The sequence below is a fragment of the Heterodontus francisci genome, chromosome 32 (genome assembly GCF_036365525.1).
Source record: "Heterodontus francisci isolate sHetFra1 chromosome 32, sHetFra1.hap1, whole genome shotgun sequence".
NCBI lineage: Eukaryota > Metazoa > Chordata > Chondrichthyes > Heterodontiformes > Heterodontidae > Heterodontus > Heterodontus francisci.
In genome coordinates this window covers 37,945,287-37,962,813 of record NC_090402.1, presented here as the reverse complement: position 1 = coordinate 37,962,813, position 17,527 = coordinate 37,945,287, and the positions used below count along the sequence as shown (strand labels likewise).

General features: G+C 43.2%; 1 protein-coding gene across 7 annotated transcripts in view; it reads left to right on the top strand.

The window, feature by feature from the left end:
• Positions 1 to 17,527, top strand: part of LOC137347765 (astrotactin-2-like) — a 1,864,757-nt gene that overhangs the window by 16,814 nt on the left and 1,830,416 nt on the right. The window lies entirely within an intron of this gene.

Below are 17,527 nucleotides of genomic sequence, written 5' to 3'. Positions count from 1 at the left end.
TGGGAGGCATTCTGCTTTTATTAAATAGTGTTTGTAGACCATTCCAACGTGCTGTTAGAAGCTGTATATTCTGAACTCATAAAGGGAGTCTGGCAATGCACTTTCTCTTGACACGAACAAGTGGATGAGGACACCTTCCTGCTACTGACTTGCTCTAAACACATCGCCACTGCTGCATCAGGGAATCTGGGGGGCCTAGTTGAAATCTTGCTGCCTGCTGCTCCAGCCAATCACTGTCCACTGGTCATTATCAAAAAGCGCACTCCTTTAAGAGCCTACCTTTAAGTGGTGGCCACTCTGCCAATTTTCCTGCCCTCCCATTCAGCAAGATGGCTATATGGGGCACAATTAGTATGGGAGCTTGCCAACTGCACCGGTCATTGGATGCCTGTGAAAATCAACCCATCTGTGTCTTGCAATCTCACATCATGTTGAGCAATCTTAACATCAAGGAATGCAACTTAATAATCTGCCAGTGTGTAGTTCAAGAGAAGAGAAACATTTTTAAGTATATCAGGAATGAGAATCTCAAATCTGCAAAAACAAAAATCAGTTTTAAGTTATTTTCAATACCAGACCAAAATGTCATCATTGGTCAGTTTTGTTTTTGAACTCATATACCCTGTGGAAAAATAGAATATTTTCAGTAATTTACGCATGATTTGTAATGATATGCTACAATTATTGGGTAGGATTTTGAGGGGCTTTGCTGCCTTCACAGTAACTGAATTAATACAGATTAATGTAATCTCCTGAAAATTAGGAGTGCTGTGAATCAAGTGCACTGACCTCTGTACCTGTGCACCAATGAGTAAGTGCTGCTGAGTCTTGATTCTCTCTGATCTGCTCTTCCATTAATCTGCTCCTTTAATCACTGGAAAATTGGGATTGTCACCAATCAAGCAAACTGATCTCCATGGCTGATGCTCCAAATTGCGATGTGTGCTGGGAACAAAACCTTGTAAAATGTACCTTTATTTTTACTATATCTTCCATAAGCCAAAATTTAAAAACTGAAATTTATAAGAAGTGCATATATTCTTAATTGGGCTTCAGTCTCTGCACCCAAAGCTATAATGTTTATGAAATTGGAGGCACAGTGATTTTAACCCCCAACAATGGGGGTTTGGGTCTGGTGGGGAGTTAAAATTTTAAAAAATTTCAAAGCTGAACCGAACCAACCTTGAACCCACTCACATCCAGATTTGATGGAGGGGGGCAGGCTATCGACCCACTTTCATGAGGCAGATCATTCTTTAGTAAGGCTGCATGTCTAAGAGATTTTCTCTGTTCCAGTTTTAACGCTAGCCGGCCGGGTTTCCTGGGTCTCAGGAGATCCGGAAGCTGAAGGGAGGTGAGGACTGCTGGATGGAACAGGTAAGTGTCTTCCTAGCTCTGCTTTTGAGCCAGGAGGAACAGCAGAGCTACCCCTGGCTCTCCAAGCCACGATGTTAACTTCCCCAGTGATGGGATCCCCTTCGCTCATGATTCGATTCCCTTTTAATGTCTTCCCTGTCCCACAATCTTCTCCATGCCTCCCCTGCAATCATTTTCACAGGCCCTCTGCACTATTCCCCAACTCCCAGCCTGATCTCATCGGGCAACCCTCGATCTCCTCCCCCATCTCTCTCTACCCTTCTCCGGCTCAATCTCTCAGGTCCTCCTGTGATCTATGCTGCTCCTTCCCTGATCTCTGTGGGGGGCCCCCATCGACGTCCCCCTGACCCTCTATCTTTCTGGTCCCCCCATCAATGTGTCTCCACCTGCTCTGCCCCACCCTCCCCCGCCCTGAACCCCCGCTGATATTTTCTTCCTCCCAGCTTTCTAGCTGTTGCCTAGTGCCACAGGCCTACCTGTCCAACAGTCAGCCAGCCTCTCAATCTGGCTGTGGCCAGAAGATAAATTCCAAAAATGGTAATCAGGTCCTGACATTAAATTTGGCAGGACCTGAGAAAAGCCTGTCCTCCCGGGTCCCCGACCACAAAGATGTCCCACTTCCTGCCTCCGCTTCCTTGTTGCTTCCCTGTAAAAATCGGGGTCACAGTTTCCAACTGACATTTGTTTTCAGTTTAGGTCCATCTTTTGTTGTTTTTCATTTTAGTTTTGATTAGTAATGCATGGAATTTTCTGAATCAGATGGATAAAAGTTTTCAATTTTTTCACTGTTTTAAAAAGTAATAAACCTTTGTTGTTTATACCATAGAAATCCAATGGAAAGGCTTGCGGGTTAGTGCAAGACCCTCTGCTGAAATTACAATGCTGACACCTTACCACGGGCTCATGTGCTTGCTAATACTCTTGTGCCAGTGCCTAAATTTATGAATGTTGAAGGCTTTTTTCTGTAACAAATAATATAATTAGTTGATCAGACAGCAGCCTGCAAATCACCTGTCGATGGTTGAGATAAAAATAAATCCTTCTTGGAAAAAACTTCTCATCCTGTCTAAGCTAATGTAACATGTTTTACTTGGTATTCCTGGTCCACATCAACCAGGTAAGTTCAAAATTTTATCCCTGCTTTGAATTGATTGTGGTTAGAGTTATGCTGGGACAACTGCAGTTGCTTGTGCCTCTAGAAAGGTGAATCAGAATTCCAGCTGTGCAATGAACCTCTGATGCTAAATGCATGTGTGTGGAAGTGAAATGAGAACAAGATTGGGTTTGAGTTTGATTCCCACAACTGAATATTCTCCTTGCACTTGCAGTCCAGGCTCACACAAGAAGAATGATCCCTGGGGCTGTTGCCAGCTCTAGAAACTTTGAGGTACAGAGAAAAGACAGCAGTTGTAGTTCCTTGAACTTAGGGGCTATCACACATCAAGTGGAGGGAGCATACTGATAATTGATAGTCACTATGAAAATTAGTGGTGTCACAACAATGGAACAACATTATCTTGTGAATTTCACAGTATGTATTCTGAAAATACAATGGATAAAATAATTTTCTTGAGTCTTGAATAGCCTACCAATGCTCACCATCTAGATTCAAATCTGAAGTATGGCCACTTTAGTGAAATGCTGGAATATTGCCATCAACTGGACAACGATACCTCAGCTTGAGCTGCTCAACAAAGAAGTTATAAGGGAAGAGAAAATGGCAAAGAAATAAATGAATTGAGATCACTGAAACATGTATATATATAAAGCTCGGTCGAAATGAAGAAGCTTAGGAAATTGAGAGAGAAAAGTAGTAGTGGAAAAGTAGAGTTACACGAGGGGAAAGAAGAGGAAAAAAGTGAAAGAGTAAGAAGAAAGGAACCCTTCAAGTGGACTGAGGAATATACACAAAGGAAATTGAGAGAAATTTGGACATAAGATGAAAGAAGGAATTTTGAGTCAATATTGTAAAAAAAGTCTCTGAAATGAAGAAATATCAACTGTAAAATGTCTACATTTCACATGGACTGTCAACGTTTTGAGGCCAGTTTGTTCGCACATGAAAATCTGTTGTTGGCTCTGCTTCTTACTGCTGCTGTAACCCTTACTGTTGCTTCTCCACCTTTTCCATATTCAGTGCTCCCTACTGCTCTGGTAAGTGGGGATGGGGGAGCTGGGGGCTGGCAGATCTCACCTGCACCTTGTGGAAGATAATTCTCACAATAGTGCTGGGTGGCCCCAGTCACAGCATATATCAAAGTTGCATCCTTCAAAGTAACATCAAGCAACACCAGTCACAGCAGTAAGGAGGAAGGAGAAAGAGTGCCAACATGAATTGAGAATGGGAGGGAGAAGTAGAGTAATGGCATGATCTGATGAGAGAGGGGATGGAGATATAGATGCCAGCAGAAACTAAGGCAGGAGAAAGAATGTCAAGAACTGATGCAACAGTGGCAAGAAGGAGGAGTTAAGTGTTTCCTTGCCGCTGTTCCATAACGCAAACAATTTTACAACAACAGATTTAGCAGCGAGTGTTCCACTCTATAATAACCTGCAAATTCTTTGCAAAAAAGTAGGGAAAATCTTATTACTCTTTGTCCCAATCTTTCATTATCCAAATTTTGCAATGTTGGATATACCTGTAATGTAGGCTACTTACTTGCAAAAAAAATTGCAGGATACTCTGTTGTTAAATCTATTTAATTGTTTTAAATAGTTTACATGGTGTAACAGTGGCAAGGAAACACACTTATCTCCTCTTCTTTGCTCTCAGTTCTTTGTGACACTCTTCTCCTGCCTCAGTTTCTGCTGGCATCTATATCTTCCTTCTCCCTCCCATTCTTAGTTCATGTTGGCACTCTCTCCCCTTCCTCCATACTTCAGTGACTGGTATTGCTTGATACTAGTTTGGGGATGGAATTTTGCTCATTAGACTTCCAGTGTAATTACATGTATCTTTTGAGTTGCAGTGCTTTGCCCTGCCCAGGATGTGGCTGGCAGGTACCAGAGTTGTAAGTACAGGGTAGAAGTATTGAAAGGATAGAGAAATGAAGGAAACCAAGAAATCAGGTTCAGAGAAGGAGGGACCAAGATAAAAGTGTTACATTGTGAATATAAAAATAACTAAACATCTTGCTACAGTAAACACCTCATTGGCTTAATGTTCGGTCATTTTCCAAACATTGGGCAGAACTCAACGAGAACATGTTTCAGCCAATCTGATTGATTCTAGAAACTCCAGTTCTTCTTTGCGACTCACCTGAATGGTTAAGGTTGACAACATCCAATCCCGGTGAAAAAAGGTTGATATTTTGTGCAAAGTGTTGACGAGCTGAAACCTGTGTTTAGGTATTGGCTGTCAGCTTAAAATGCTTTTGTTTGGTGCATTTGATTGATGCATTTACAGCTTTAAAGCAACTTCTGGGAAAACAGAGATAGTCCTTAAATAAACACAATATTATTGGTCAGCTTTGTTTTGCCTCAGTAGTTACTATGTGTGTGGGTCTTGGTGCAACTATGACAGTTTCATATTCTTTGGAGTTTTGATTCTTTTGATATAACAAGTACCCAGGAGTTGTTACAAAGATGACAGATTATTAAACTTTTCATCCTCTGTTTCCATCTCATGATGATTTTCCTTGTTTTCTGTCTCAACTACCATTGCAAAATGTGCAGGAACTGAGTGGTATAGGCACTAAGATTTTATTTCTAGAATTTGGCTGAGAATCTAATTTATATTGAAAGTTTTTATTGGTCCATTAGTTGTATGGGTTCTTATGTGCAATGAGTATGACCATTTTCAGTTACAGTCCAGATGGGTATAGACCACAAAACTACCTCAATTTGTTAGCAATGCCTTCTCAGTCAGGGAGGCCACAGGATAGTTGATATTGGTAATTGAAAGTAAGACCTGGGCTGTGGCAGATTATTAGGAAGGGTAGCAGAAGCTTTATATTGTGTTTTACAGTTTGACGTGGGAGTACTTGATGCCGAGACACTGAGCCCAAAATGGAAACACAGAAACTAATTGGATAGCTCTTCCAAAGAGCAGGCACAGACATGATAGGCCGAATGGCCTCTTTCTGTAATTCCCTACAGTTGCATCCTTCTGCTCGATTAACATAAAATTTACAAGGAAGATGATTGAAAAGTCACTTATTGGATGACATTGACTAAGTGTTTAAAAATCCTCATTTTCAGGGAAGTACCTCACTATATGTATGTGGGAATTGTAGTGAGGAAATGCCTCATGTTTGGTAATGAAACATAAAGGCTGTTAAAGAGGAATCTTTGCAGACTTATCATGTATATAATATTCAAAGTCATGTATGGCCAAATAGATTTTAATCAAACTGAGAATAATAGAGCACTTTCACTTAAAACAATAAAAACTTACATTAAAGGTATAAGCTGCATAAATATAATAAAATGTCCCAAGGTGCTTTACAAGGGCATTCTAAAACAAAGTATGACACGAGCCACAAAAGGAGATATTAGGTCAGATGACCAAAAGCTTAGTCAAAGAGGTAGGTTTTAAGGAGTGTCTTAAAGGAGGAAAGCGAGTTGGAGAGGCAGAGATGTGTAGGGAGGGAATTCCAGAGCTTGGAGGCAACTGAAGGCAAGGCCACCAATGGTGGAGCGATTAAAATCAGTGATGCACAAGAGGGCAGAATTAGAGGAGTGCAGATATCTTGGAGGGTTGTGGGGCTGGAGGAGATTACAGAGATAGGGAGGGGCGAGGCCATTGAGGGATTTGAAAACAAGGATGAGTATTTTAAAAACAATACGTTGCTTGACCAGGAGCCAGTGTAGGCCAGTGAGCACAGGGGTGATAGGGGAACGGGATTTGGTGCTAGATAAGACACAGGCAGCAGAGTTTTGCATGACCTAAAGTTTACGGAGAGTGGAATGTGGAAGACCAGCCAGGAATGCATTGGAATAGTCAAGTCTAATGGTAACGAAAGCATGAATGAGGGTTTCAGCAGCAGATGAGCTGAGACAGGAGCCAAGTCAGGCTACTGATGTTACAGGAGTAGGGGACACAGATTGAAGGTTTCAGGCAAGACCTGCAGGGTGAATGTGAGGAAGAACTTTTTTATGCAACGAGTGCTAATGACCTGGAACTCTCTGCCCACAAGGGTGATAGAAGCGGAGGCAATCAATGATTGCAAAAGGAAATTGGATGGGCACGTGACGGAAATATACTTGCAGGGCTACGTTGGTCGAGTGAGGTAGTGGAACTGACTGGGTTGTTCCGTTGAGAGCCGCCGGCATGGATTTGATGGACAGAATGGCCTCCCTCTATGCCAAAAATGGCTCTTTGACTCTATGTTATGGAGGAAATAGGTGGTCTTAGTGATGGCACGAAAGTGAGGCCGGAAGCTCATCCCGGGGTCAAATGTGACACCAAGGTTGCGGACAGCCTGGCTCAATCTCAGACTGTTACCAGGGAGAGGAATGGAATCAGTATCTGGGGAACTGAGTTTGGAGTGGGGACCGTAAACAATGGCTTCAGTCTTCCCAATATTTAATTGGAGGATGTCAGATAAGCAGTCTGACAATTTAGCAACAGTGGAGGAGTCAAGAGAAGTGGTGGTGAGGTAGAGGTGAATGTCGTCAGTATACATGTGAAAACTAATGCTGTGCTTTCAGTGAGGAGCAGCATGTAGATGAGAAATAGGAGGGGGGCAAGGATAGCTCCTTGGGGAACACCAGAGGTAACAGTGTGGGAGCAGCAAGAGAAGCCATTGCAAGTGATAGTCTGCTACAATTAGATCGATAAGAATGGAACTTGGTGAGAGCAGTCCCACCCAGCTGGATGACAGTAGAGAAGCGTTGTAGGAAGATGGCGTGGTCATCCGTGTCAAAGGCTGCAGACAGGTCGAGAAGGACGTGGAGGGAAAATGTACTGTAGTCACAGTGACATAGGATGTCATTAGTGACTTTGATAAGAGCTGTTTCTGTACTGTGGCAGGGGCAGAAACCTGACAGGAGGTTCCGGAAAAGACAGGAATGGGCTTGGGAGGCAACGACACGTTCAAGGACTTTGGAGAGGAAAGGAAGATCGGAGATGGGACAGTAGTTTACAAGGACAGTGGGGTCAAGGGTTTTTTTGAGGAGAGAGATGATGACGGCAGATTTAAAGGAGAAAGGGTCAGCACCTGAAGAGAGAGGACCATTTATAATATTGGCTAACATGGATGAGGAAGATAGGTGATCAGCAGTTTTATGGAAGTAGGATCAAGGGAACAGGAAGTGGGTCTCATGGACAAGATGAGCTCAGAGAGGGCATGAGGGAAGATAGGAGAGAAACTAGAGAAAGATGCAAGTTCAGGGCTAGGACACAGGGGGCAGCATTATAGGAAGTTTGGCCAGGTGGTCTAGTGGGAGGGAGACACGCGGCAGTGGCAACTGATCGGATGGTCTCCATCTTAGTGACAAAGAAGTTCTGAGGAAGGGTCACTGACCTGAAACGTTAAGCCTGCTTCTCTCTCCACAGATGCTGCCAGACCTGCTGAGTATTTCCAGCATTTCTTGTAGATATATAAGATCTTTGATGATGTCAGTGGTGGTTCCCTTTGGGCGTGTGGGAAAACATATTGTTATTTTGTTTCTTCATTAAGTTAGGCCTATTGTCACCACTGTGGTGCATTTTTCCGTCAAGTCTACTTATTTTGAAAATGTTATAAATGTAGTAAAATGTAAAGTGAATGAGATCAGGGAATTAAACAAATGTGATTTTGTAAGTGAAGTCTTGTCGGTGAGATATTTGGTGATCGTATAAATCTCTCTGTGAAGTCAAGGATGCGGATGGCAAAATAGCAACATTAAAACAAAATGTAGCTGTAAATTGCATTGTATTCTCTGTATATCCATTGAAACTGCCTCAAGGTGAAGTAGATAAGATGGAATTTAGTACCAGGCACTGGCAAGATGATAGTAAGTAGAAGTGTTGGGAGATTTTGTAGAATTGGGCTGTCAATCTGTAGGGAAATTAAACATCATCAGGAAAATATATTCATTAAAATAAAATTAAATCCTTTGATCCTGAAGGGGTTTCACCTGTCAAACCTTGATTAAACCGATGAAATATTTATGAAAGTGTATCTTCTGTTTCTGACTTGGCTTTATATGCAACCTTGTACATTGAAATCAAATTGTCATGTTGTTGAATCCCAGAGTAAATTTATTATGATTTAATATCGTGATTCTATTGCTGAATTTAATACATGGTTTGCCAATAAATGTATCCTGATGTGTGTTGGATGGGGTTACAGACTATAGACAGCTAGCTGATCATGGTGTGATATTCTGGGAGCAACTGTGAAGTAGCCAATTAGATGCTGATATTCCATCACTTTGCAAGGTGTGCTTTGATGCATGCCCATAAACCTGACAGACATTGTTTTAATTGTAATTAATATCTGAGAAAATATTGCATTAAAATAGATTGTATTTTAAATAGTAAAGCATAACTGTTTTATAATTCAAAATTAAAGGGAGCTTGAGAGCCTTCCATTCAGATCCATTTACTCCCACAACCCACTTCTTGGAGATTTAAATTTGATCCTCTCTCGCAATGTGGCTTGTGTAGTTGAGGCTGTGCATCAGTGCTTCCCCAGTACACATCCAGGTTTGTGATTGTAATTCCTCACACAGACTTCCGAAGCTCAACTGTCCAGGGAGATAGTGTACCAACTCCATAGGAAGAGGCCTGGAAGTAGGATGGCTGTTTCTGCTCTGTTTCAGGGAATGGTATTGAGTCTGAGGGGAGGGAAAGTTTAAAGAGGAGCTACAGTAGAGGTGGTAGAGCACCAGCACATGGCTCCATGGCAGTAATGGGAAGTAGCTTTTAACCCTGATGCTTCTGAGTTCCTGGCCTTGATTAGCTTGTTGCAGGATGACACTGAGTGGAAGTTGCAAAAACAAGGAAGTTGGAAGACAGTTTATCCTGGATTACTCTCTTGAACCTCAAGATACATTAGTAAGACAAAGGTTGGTTGCCTGTAATATCAGTTTTAATTCAGGTGTAATTTGGGAAAAGAAAACAAATGCAAAGAAAAGTTGCTTTACATATTTTTATGTCGACATCAACTTTTCTCTGGTCAGATACAATGATACAGGATCAAGTGTGCAACAGTACGCCTCAAGGTGATTTTTAAAATCAAATGTTGACAATCTGAAGTAAAATCAGAATATAGTTGAAGTAGTCTTGATAATCCATGATGAAGGTTAAAGCCCAAATATGCCTTATCCTACTAGAGTAGTGCTGACTGTACCAATCTGATGTTTCCATTTAACATCTCTATTAGTAAGATTGCTGATTAATGCTAAACAATGACAGTTTTATTCTGGGAACTTGTATGACCATTAGAAAAATTATGTATCTTTCACTTTGAACTAGATTTAAATTCACGTGCAAGAAATTAAATAACGGTTTTGTAATCTATTCTATGACTCAGTCTTCCTCATAATAAGGGGGCTAAATTGGATAGCCCGCCCAAAATGTGAGCGGGGGTCGCAATGTGCGATTTATCCACGTCAGTTCAATGTGATGCATGCCATATGCCGACTTTGTGATGCTTGCTCATTTGAATGATAGCTGCGTGCAGCCTCTGCTAACTGCGCTGTTCATCGGCTGCATGCATTAGCAAAAGGCTCAAAATTGTAACAGGTTAGCACCAGTTAAAGCTAGTCTACACTTCTTGAAGCTGGTCTGCACCACTTAAAGGATAAATTGTGGCTGGAAGTGCCGGCAGTCGTGCACGAAGTGAACCTGACCTGGGAAACATTGAAGAATATCACAACAGGGGAGAGCGCGGGCTCCAAGGTTTTCGGACACTGCGCTACAGGCCTTGGTGCAGGAGGTGGAAATTAGGAGTGACATCCTGTATTCACAGTGTCCGGGATGTCCAATACACACGGTCAAAAGGTAATGGGAACAGATAGCCATGGAGTTCCATGCCAAAAGTCAAGCCACAAGGGCCTGAATGCAGTGCTGCAACATGTTCAATGACCTCACATAAGTGCTCAAGCTCAGTGAATGCATCTTCAAATGAAATATCCCACCAACTCCACCACTATCCCTAGACACTGCTCAAATCACCACACCCTATCACTCATCTACCAATAATCTCTATCAATCTGGATCCATGTCTAACATTCATATGCTTCACCTCACCCTCACAAACTTAGCACTGCTGAAAACCTCACACCCACATCTTGCAACTTGCACACATGGTCAGCTATTCCACATCAGTGAAACAGATTGCACGACACTCACTGACAGGACAAGGTGGCACACAACTGGAGGTAGCAGGATCTGTCTGGTGGGTTCAGGCATGCTTGCAGGTCCTAACCCCCCTGGAGGAGCTGGTGCTGGCCATTATAGGGACAACCATTGCTGAGGCCATCGTCGGCAGTGGGGCTGAAACCATCTAACATGGCAATATCCTCATACCCAATCCACCTTTTCATATCCCACATCCCCCCCATCCCCCACTCTCTTCTGATTTACAAGCTGCACTTGGTGTACTTTACCCCCCGACACCACATCAGAATCTTACTCTTGTGCCATTTCCTTTCAAATGCCCAAGAAGTGCAGCCTAGCAAGGTAGTGGAGGTACATGAAAAGGAGAGTGACAGTGTAGACACAGAACTGTCACTTAATTTCACACTTGCAGCCACAGCTCATGTATCTTAGAGGATATTAGGCAGGATCTGGATGTGGTGAGGCACAAAGCATGAATGGGCTGCAACCAGGACAGGCAACAAGGAAAGCGCAGGTGCCAGCTCACTGGAGGGTGAGGTAGCACACAAGTTCTGCTGCAGGGCACTTAGATGAGCATCTAGATGGGGCAGCTACAGAGGTACACTGATGGGTATGCACAATAAAGTGCTTGATGCTTTAGGAAGCCTACTAGAAAGCCTGTAGTCAGTGTCAAGGAGCATGGAGTATGCAGGCCCAAAGGGCTTTGGGCAGAGCTTGAAATCCACCCTTTCCAGCATGGAAATGGTGGCCAACTCCGTTCGCACACTTGTGGACCCACCATGATGCAGTGTCTGAGACCAATGTCACATCTTTCATTGTGGCACAAGCAGCAGCTACCTAATGCCTGAGTGCTGCAGTGAAACCTCACACTGCTGGCATGCAAGGTCACCATGTTGCCATGATGGCTGTGGATTACAGTGTGCAAAGGGGCTTGCAGGGTGTCACAACAGTCCAGCAATCTGTCCTCCGACAGATTACGAGGATTGTTGAGGTGCCATCCCAGAGGAGTGGCAGTGGCTGCAAGGAGCATGAACCTGCTGTCCTCTCTTAGGAAGACCACTTCCATCCTCACACCCCTGCCACTCTGCCAGTGCCTGTCAGCCAGCCATCCCAGACTCCATGTCCAGATGGTGCAGTCCACAGCTGGACCCTCAAGACCCAGAGCTGCTCGAGGTTGTCTTCCATGGCCATCTGCAGTCCACTTCATTGAAAATAAGCAGTCTTCCACCAGGCATGCTGCAGCCACTGAGGTTGTACTGTGTAAGAGCACTAGGACAGGCAAAGGCACATAGAAGACGTATGCAAGGGTAATTATTACACGTATGTATGCAATATGACATGTTTCATTTATAAATTTAGTTTGGAATGCTTATTTGCTGGTGGCTTTTATTTTTATCTTGTGTTCAAGTGGATGAGCGTTGATAGGTGACAAAGGGAAGGCAAGGTGTGGGGTTGCAGTTACTGGTATTACACTCAATGAGTTCTTCACAGACTGTCCAGTCAGATCGGGGCTGTCTAGGTTGCCTCCTCCCTTCCTCTTCCTCTTCTTCTTCCTCCTCCTAATGCTTCTGCACCTCAGATGCTCACTGATCAGCTGGTATGCATGCTACACACAAGTATATGGGTTGTGTTCCTGAGTTATCAGCCATGTCATCAGCAGAGAACCCTTGTCATCCAGTAGCCTTTGTTTTGCCGTTGTGGCTCAAATGCAACAGGTACAGCAAACTGCTGCAGAATGAAGGTATCATGACTTCTGCCAGGACACCTGGCATTGACCTGCATGATTCACTGCCAGTGGTCACATACCAACTGGACATTGAGGGAATGGATAATAAAAGCAAAATACTGCGGATGCTAAAAAACTGAAATAAAAACAGAAAATGCTGGAAATACTCAGCATGTCTCGGAGCATCTATGGAGAGAGAAACAGAGTTAACGTTTCAGGTTGATGTTTCTCTCTCCAGAGATGATGCCAGACCTGCTGAGTATTTGCAGCACTTTCTGTTGTTATTGAGGGAATGGAATCCCTTTTGGTTCTGGTGTAGGATAGAGTTGACGTGCTGTGTCTTCAAAATGTGTGTGCAGTCAATGGCACCTTGCAACATGGGCAAGCCTGCAGTCCCCCTAAAGCCACATGCTCACTTCGCCAGCTTGTCTCTGACAAGACAGAATGAAATGTAGTCAGCTGTCTTGGAATACAGAACCTCAGTGACCTCCCTTACCCAACAGTGGATGGGAAACTGGGAGATATTGCAAATATCACCTGCTTCAGCCTGGAAGGAGCCCCATGCATAAAAGTTCATGACCTTGGTCACCTTCACAGCCACTGACAATGCCATTCTCATTCTGCTGAGGTTGCAGTTGTGGCAGTAGCAGGTGGCAGATTTCAGTGAGGGTGTCCTTATTGAAATGGAGATGTCTGACACACTGTTCCTTGCTGAGGTTTAGGTAGGTGAATTACTCCCTCCACAGCCTGAGCAGATGTGGCCTCTTGCTGAGAGCCCTTCTCGTCCTCCTTCTCATCCTCCTTCTCCCTCTCCTTGCAGCTTGTCCTGTCCTGTGTGGCCTCTGTCTATTCTCCAAGTATTGCTGTAATTTAAGGGGAATGCCTACAAATGTACCCATGTCCGGGAGCAGCTGGTTTGTGCCGATGCCTTGAAGTCAGTAAAATGTCCTTCAGCACCTGCCACACTGTTCCCTGTAGAATTTTGCAACATGAACCAATGATGGAAAGCACCAAACACGTGTAGAATTGTAGCAAAAGCCAGAAGAAAACAACCAGCAACTAACCTGTAAGCAATTGATGATCCCTTTATCACGGAGTGTTCATTCCTGCTGCTGAATGCATGCGAGATTAATAGAAGGCGTTAGCTGGAGCATCGAAGTCCAAAATGGTACCGCAGGTCAAACACTGATTGACTTCACAATCTGCCTTCTCTGCATTCTTCTGATGCGTGGTCACTGCAGCATGTGTTAAGTGTAGCTTGCTCAGGAGGAACAGGTGATTTTGGATCTGTGGTTTCTAAATCTCTGCACCACTGGGATTTTTGTTGTGTCCTCTGCTAGGATTAGTCATTATCATTATCGTTGTATCATGCGACTACTAGGATGGTCCAGGTGAATTACATGGACTTCGATCTTTACTTGTCTAGCAATTCCTATGTTCCTGTAGTTGCAGCTTTATCTGTCTGTCTCTCTCAAAAGAATCACTTTCGATTCCAGACGGTATTTTGTTTAACTGTGACATACAGGATATTGAGGAGGAAAGCTTCCCAACAGAGTTGCTTTCTTCGTGCATTGTTCAAACATGTCTCTCAGTGAGTTCTCTATACAAGGAAAAGCCACAGTTTGTTGGCGTTGTGCTATAAAGTGGAATTATGGGGTGCGATTGTCTAGCTTAGAAATGCCAAATATGATGCACCTTTCCTTAGCAGCACAGCTTGCAGGGATTGGCTTTACGGGGCATGAAGAAGAGTGTAAGTGACTCAGTTTTTGTGCCTATGGTTAAATTTAAATTCCCCAGTTTACATGAATCTAGCCATTAGGAGAGTTTGTGTGAACTAATTTGAATTAGTTTCCAAACGGTAATTGTGATGCTGGATGCTTTTTCTGTTGTGCAAGCAATCTCATGAGCAGCCCCTTACATTTAACTGAAATCCCAGTGAAAGCATTGGAGCATTGTTTGACTCAATAAATGGAGATTATGTGTGTATAATCAATATTTTTGTTGCAGGCCTGAATATGCTATTGCAATTATATTTTAATTAACTGCATGATGTCTTACACAGTTCAAGGGGGGAACAGTAGAAAAATTTCATATATTGACCACTGTGCTTATGATAATTCTATTGTACACTTGCAACAACATTTTCACTGAGGTAGCTGACTGGAGGAAAATATGCCCAATTAGATAAATTGGATCAAGGTCAAAAGTTGGGAAGTAGATTTTATAGAATCGATCCATATGGATTGAGCTAAGGAACAAAAAGAGGCAATCACACTGCTGGGAGTGTACGATAGACCCTCAAACAGTCAGAGGGAGATAGAAGAGCAGATATGTAGGCAAATCTCTGAGAAGTGCAAGAACAATAGGCAAGAAAAGTAGGGGATTTTAACTACCCCAATATTAACTGGGATACTTTTAGTGTGAAAGGAATTGAGGGAGCAGAATTCTTGAGGTGCATTCAGGAGGACTTTTTTGGCCAGTATGTAGCAAGTCCAACATGAGAGGGTGTAGTTTTACACTTAATTTTAGGAATTGAAGATGGGCAGATGGAAGGAGTGGGAGTGGGAGAGCATTTTGTTGGCAGTGATCATAATTCAGTCAGTTCTAACATAATTATGGAAAAGAGCAGGGATAGAATATGAAGAAGGATAGATTTCTCAATTGGGGTAAGGCCAATTTCACTAAGCTGAGGAGTGATTTAGCGAAAATGGACTGGAAACAGCTACTTGAAGGTAAATCAGTGTCACAGCAATGGGAGACATTCAGAGGGGAAATTCAAGGGGTTCAGAGTAAACATGTCCCCACAAAGAAAAAGGGTGGGATGGCCAAATCTAGAGCCCCCTGGATGTCAAAGAGTTTAAAGGGTAAGATAAGGCAGAAAAGGAAAGCTTATGTCCGACACCGAGAACTCAATACTACAGAAAGCGGAGAGGAGCATAGAAAGTGGAGGGGTAAAATTAAAAAGAAAATTAAGAAAGCTAACAGTTCATGAAAGAATATTGGCAAGCAAAATCAAGGTGAACCCAAAGATGTTTTATCAATACATTAAGAGTAAGAGGATAACTAAGGAAAGTGTAGGGCCCATAAAAGACCAAAAAGGTAATCTATGTGTAGGGGTGGAAGATGTTGATATTGTTCTTAATGAATACTTTGCCTCAGTCTTCACAAAAGAGGGGGACGATGCATATAATGTAGTTAAGGAAAAGGGATGTGAAGTATTGGATGTGATAAACATAGGGAGAGAGGAAGTATTAACAGAATTGGCATCCTTCAAAGTTGATAAATCACCAGAGCTGGATGAAATGTACCCCAGGCTGCTAAAAGAAGCAAGAGAGGAAATATCAGAGGGTCTGACCATCTTTTTCCAGTCCTCATTGGATACAGGTGTTGTGACGGAGGATTGGAGGACTGCTAACATTGCACCTTTGTTTAAAAAGGGAGCGAGGGATAGACCGAATAAATAGAGGCCAGTCAGTCTAACCTTAGTAGTGGGCAAATTATTGGAATCAGTTCTGAGAGACAGGATAAACTGTCACTTAGAAGGGCATAGATTAATCAAGGATAGTCAGCATGGATTTGTTAAGGGAAGAGCTTGTCTGGCCAACTTGATCAATTTTTTTGAAGGCATGCTTGCCTTCATCGGTTGGGGCATAGAGTACAGAAATTGGCAAGTCATGCTGCAGCTGGACAGAACTTTAGTTAGGCCACACTTAGAATATTGTGTGCAATTCTGGTTGCCACACTACCAGAAGGACGTGGAGGCTTTGGAGAGGGTACAGAAGAGGTTTACCAGGATGTTGCCTGGTCTGGAGGGTATTAGCTATGAGGAGAGGTTGGATAGACTCGGATTGTTTTCACTGGAACGACGGAGGTGGAGGGGTGACATGATAGAGGTTTACAAAGTTATAAGCAGCATGGACAGAGTGGATAGTCAGAAGCTTTTTCCCAGGGTGGAAGAGTCAGTTACTAGGGGACATAGGTTTAAGGTGAGAGGGGCAAAGTTTAGAGGGGATGTGCGAGGCAAGTTCTTTACACAGAGGGTGGTGAGTGCCTGGAACTTGTGGCCGGGGGAGGTGGTGGAAGCAGGTACCATAGAGACATTTAAGAGGCATCTTGACAAATACATGAATAGGATGGGAATAGAGGGATACGGACCCCGGAAGTGCAGAAGGTTTTAGTTTAGGCAGGCGTCAAGATCGGCGCAGGCTTGGAGGGCCGAATGGCCTGTTCCTGTGCTGTAGTGTTCTTTGTTCTTTGTTGAATAACAAGGAAGATTGTTGCATAGATTTTAGCAAGGCTTTTGACAAGGTCCCACATGGCAGACTTGTTAAACAAAATAAAAGCCATGGGATCCAGGGAAATATAGCAAAGTGGATACAAAGTTGGCTCAGTGGCATGAAACAAAGGGTAATTGTTGATGGGTGTTTTAGCGACTGGAGGGCTGTTTTCAGTGGTATTTTGCAGGGCTCCATACTGGGTCCCCTGCTTTTTGTGGTGTATATGAACAATTCCGACTTAAATGTCGGGGTCATGATCAAGAAGTTTGCAGACGACACAAAGGTTGGCTGTGTGGTAGATAGTGAGGAGGATAGCTGTAGACTGCAGGAAGATATCGATGAACTGGTCAGGTGGGCAAAAAAGTGGCAAACGGAAGTCAACCCGGAGAAGTGTGAGACGATGCATTTGGGGAGGTCAAACAAGGCAAAGGAATACACAATTAATGGGAGAATACTGAGAGCTGTAAAGGAAGTGAGGGACCTTGGAGTGAAGGTTCACAGATCCTGAAGGTAGCAGGACAGGTCACTAAGGTGGTTAAGAAGGCACGTGGAATCCTTTCCTTTATTAGCCGATGTATAGAATATAAGAGCGGGGAGGTTATGCTGGAACTGTATAAATCATTGTTTCGGCCACAACCTGAGTACTGTGTGGAGTTCTGGTTACATCATTACAGAAATGATGTAACTGCAGCAGAGAGGGTACAGAGGAGATTTACAAGGATGTTGCCAAAACTGGAAAAATGCAGCTATGAGGAAAGATTGGTTAGGATGGGGTTGCTTTCCTTAGAACAGAGAAGGCGAAGGGGAGATCTGATTGAAATGTACAAAATTGTGAGGGACCTGGATACAGTGGATGTTAAGGGCCTTGTTTACATT